We start from the raw sequence: 4,291 nt of genomic DNA, 5'->3' as shown, positions 1-4,291 counted from the left end.
GAAAAATGAAATAAATAACATTCTTTTCAACTAAATCTACCAACTGTTTAATTTTGTTGTATACCATTTACATACCTTATGAACAAGTTGCTTTCGGGGAAGATGTAGTCCTCTCTTATTTTCCAATAAATCTTTGTGATTTCTACGCTACTTTTCACTTCTTAGCAGTTTGTGCTGACGAGACTCTGAATACACATGGGGTGGTGTGGAATTGTGTAATGACACCGGTTTTTCTTTAATTATTTATTAGTTGTTATTAATTTTCTAAAAAGAGGAGGAATAAAATTTTATATTTTATTCCAATTTGTAGATTTTCAAAAATCATTGTGTGAGTTCTGCAATTATGTGATTATTTGATTTAATTGTGGTAGATGTTAAATGAGCAATTTTATTAGTTTATTTTTGTCCAAGTGAGTAGTTTAGAAACCGTGTTTATTAGACTTTTAATAAATCAAAGTTGTTCCTTAATTAGAAATATCAAAAATCTGTGTTACTTATATTACAAAATTTTGTCCCAGCGGTTAAGTTTGAATTAGATTTATTATATTGTCTTTATTAGAATTGTTTTTAGTTTTTAAAAATAAAATCTGTATTTAATTGCACCAATATTTTATTCAAGTGAAAACTACCCAAATATTTCAGTTTTGGTATTTTAATATTTTGAATGATTTAAAATATTCAAAAGTCTCGCGAATGATTATTTTAATTATTTGCAATTAAAAAGATCAATTATGGGCCATTAAATATAAAAATTTCAAATAATTTAAAAATAAATCTTTTTACGTATTTTATTCTTCGAGATTTTTTGGAATTTTTAGTTCATTTTATTTTAATTTTGGGATATATTTTTGGACTCCTAATATTATTTTATTGGTTTTAGTCATAATTGGGGTATGAGTAAATAGAATTCTTTTATATAATTATACTCCCTCCGTCCCACCAGGTTCTTTACGTTACTTTTTGGCACGCATTTTAATGCTCTTATAAAGTATACTTACATTATATATTTATTTTTGAAAAAAATCCTGAAAAAAAGTTTGACGTTTAAACTTTTATTCAAAAAAAGAAAAAATTAAAAATACGTTATAGAACTATACTTTACGAGAGTCTCAAAATGCGTGCAAACAGTGTACGTAAGCATCCTGCTGGGACGGAGGGAGTAACAAGCTGCTGCGTTTGTGTAACGTCGAGTTAATTGATCAATATAAAAAGGTTTTTAATAAAACAAAGGTAGAAGCAAACAGATATTATCAGATCAGTAGGTGAAAAACAGAGAGCGAGAAAATTAGGGTTTTAAAATTGGGGAAACAAGAGCAACAACTTTTCTTATCATCTCCTTCGAATATCATCATCAGGTGAGGTTTAGTGTATATGTATATGCTATCTGTGTGTGTATATGCTGGTATCTATATTATTGTTGTGTGGATTTGAGTTGTTGGTGGGAAGCTGGTTCATGAGTTTGAATCGGAGATTAAGTGGTGGTGGCGATTGGGTTGTGTTTGGAGGCCGCACAGCGGCTCTGATTGTGTTGCTGGATCGGAACACGAAATCAAGAAGGGAGTCCGGCGCGGTGGGTAGCCGGAGCTGTAGGGACGAGTTCGGTCAGTGGTGGTGGTCGTTGGCCGCTGGTCGGCAACGGGAGGAGTAGACGCGGCGCCGCTGCGTGTATATTATCGTGGTTGAGCGACGAGACTCAGTACAAATGAGTATAGTCTTTAACGCTGCCTTCCTGTAATAATTTTAAACTAAATCACTGCAAGTTAAAAAAACTAACCTCATTCTCTTTAATCATAATTGAGACTACATGCACTACAAAAATTAAGACAATAAATCACAGAGAACTAGTTTATTAATCCTAAGCTGAGATACGTCCCCATGCTTAAGCACGTTCACCCCGGGTCCTTCTAGCCAATTGAAGGTCATTGGGCATGAAGGTCACACGCTTAGCATGATTGCACATAAATTAGTGTCCGCAAACAGACAAACTAAGTATGCTTCGGACGCCTCCTGTAGTGCTAGAACAGCATGCCTCTGGAAACGCAAATCAGGCTGCAACAACAAGATCACCATTATGTCAATAAATAACACAAAAGGATTGGGGCGAGAGGCAGCAAATACTAACTTGGATACCTTGAAGTTTTGAGCAATTTGACGTACAAGCCTTTGGAATGGAAGTTTCCTCATCAGCAGATATGTACTCTTCTGATACTTACGGATTTCACTACACCAAATAAGGATACACTAAATACAACGAAACAAATGTATTAACTGACAATTTTATTGTAACACAAAAGCGTAAAATGTACCGAATGACAACAGTTCCAGGCCGGTATCTGTGTGGCTTCCTTCCTGGACCAATGCTTAGAGTTGACATACGAGCAGTCTGAAGCGTTGAAAAATGAAATAAATAACATTCTTTACAATTGAATCCACCAACTGTTTAGTGCTGTTGTATACCATTTACATACCTTAGGAACAAGTTGCTTTCGGGGAACATGTCGTCCTCCCGTAGACTTACGAGCAGTTTGCTTGCTGCGAGCCATTTGTAAACACGGTAAATTAAAATCAATCAGGTTGATAATTTTTTTTTAATAATAAAGATGATGTTTATGTATACATATACATCAAAAGATTAGCAACGTATGAATGAATACACAAACGCATATATATATATATATATATATATATATATATATATATATATATATATATATATATATATATATATATATATAGGGCATTGCTCAAAAAAGAACACCCTTAAAAGAAGAACAAAGAAGAACACTTTAGAATCGAACATAGAATCTCATCTAAAACTTGAATTAAATTCTAATTTTAAGCTAATTAACCTTTTATTATGCATAATAATAGTATCTAACATGTTTAACAACAATTATGAATCAAAAATAACATGATTCTATGTGATATTAATCATGTAAACAATATATATATATATGATCCTATTGAGGATTCTGTTTTGGATTCTATTTTGGATTTCATAATATTTCATATTAATAATTTGGATTAGTTTGGATGTTAGATTTCATATATTAAGTTTAGTTAGTGTTTAACTATGTAATTATAATCTTAAAAAATCATTTTTTATGAAAAATAAAGTGTTATAATAATGTTCTGTGTTGTTCTTTTTTTAAAGTGTTCTGTGTGGAGTGCAACCCTATATATATATATATATATATATATATATATATATATATATATATATATATATATATAAGTGTGTGTATATATATATATATAGGTTTTTGTTCAAATACAAACAACACTTATCCTACAAACCTAAAAACTAGTTTTAAAATTAAACAAATATCCCCTCAAACTCTTAAAAACTAACAATATCACCCCTCCTAGCTTTGTCATCAACTTCCAAAAACTTACAATTTCTACCCCTGCCACGTCAACACTGGAGTCCACCTCACCCTGCCATGTCAGCACTGGGGCCCCACTACTGATGTGGCACTGCCATGCTACCCTGCCACGTCAGCGCCTGCTGACGTGGCACTGCCACGTCATCTGCCACGTCAGCAGGGGACCCCCAGTGCTGATGTACCAGTGCCACATCGGCAGGCGCTGACATGACAGGGTGACGTGGCAGCAGACCTGCCACGTCAGCAGCGGGCCTGTTGCCACGTCAGCAGTGGGCCCCCCAGAAAATTAAAAAAAAAATAAATAATATATAAATTGGAGTGCTCATAGCAAAAATGAGAGTGGAAGTAGTGGTTTTTAGGTTTGTATGGAAGTGCGGTTTGTAGTGGAATAGCCCCCTATATATATATATAGCTAAGTTCAATGGAGTACAAAAAAAATTGGAGTATTGGAGTACAAAGTTTGATAAAATGTAATCTAGTCATCTAAATTTCAATTTTTTTTGTCCAATAATATTTGTAAATATTTGACAACCTGCACATTATGTTCTGTAACATAAACATCGTGATCAAATGGTAGAATAATTACTTTTATAAATCATAGGACTCTATGTTCTGCAATATAACTAATAAGCAGAACAATAATCTTAATACTTGTTAAAGTTGAAAGATATTAATGATTAATTGACAATTATGTGCAAGACAACTTATAAATAATAGATTATATCAAAATTTGGATAATCAAAGATATTATATAGGATCAAACTAAAAAATTATGATTTGTACTCCAATACTCCAATGTTTTTATGTATATATATGTATATATATATATATATATATAAATATATATACACACATATATATATAGGCAAGTAATCAAATACAAACCATCTCTTAAATACAAACTA

General features: G+C 32.3%; 1 pseudogene; it reads right to left on the bottom strand.

Annotated features, from left to right (window-relative positions):
- Nucleotides 1-1,879: 1,879 nt before the first annotated feature.
- Nucleotides 1,880-3,595, bottom strand: LOC108221025 (histone H3.3-like; annotated as a pseudogene).
- Nucleotides 3,596-4,291: the final 696 nt, after the last annotated feature.

Source organism: Daucus carota, chromosome 1, assembly GCF_001625215.2.
Source record: "Daucus carota subsp. sativus chromosome 1, DH1 v3.0, whole genome shotgun sequence".
Taxonomy (NCBI): Eukaryota; Viridiplantae; Streptophyta; class Magnoliopsida; order Apiales; family Apiaceae; genus Daucus; species Daucus carota.
This window is presented reverse-complemented; position numbering and strand designations above follow the sequence as displayed.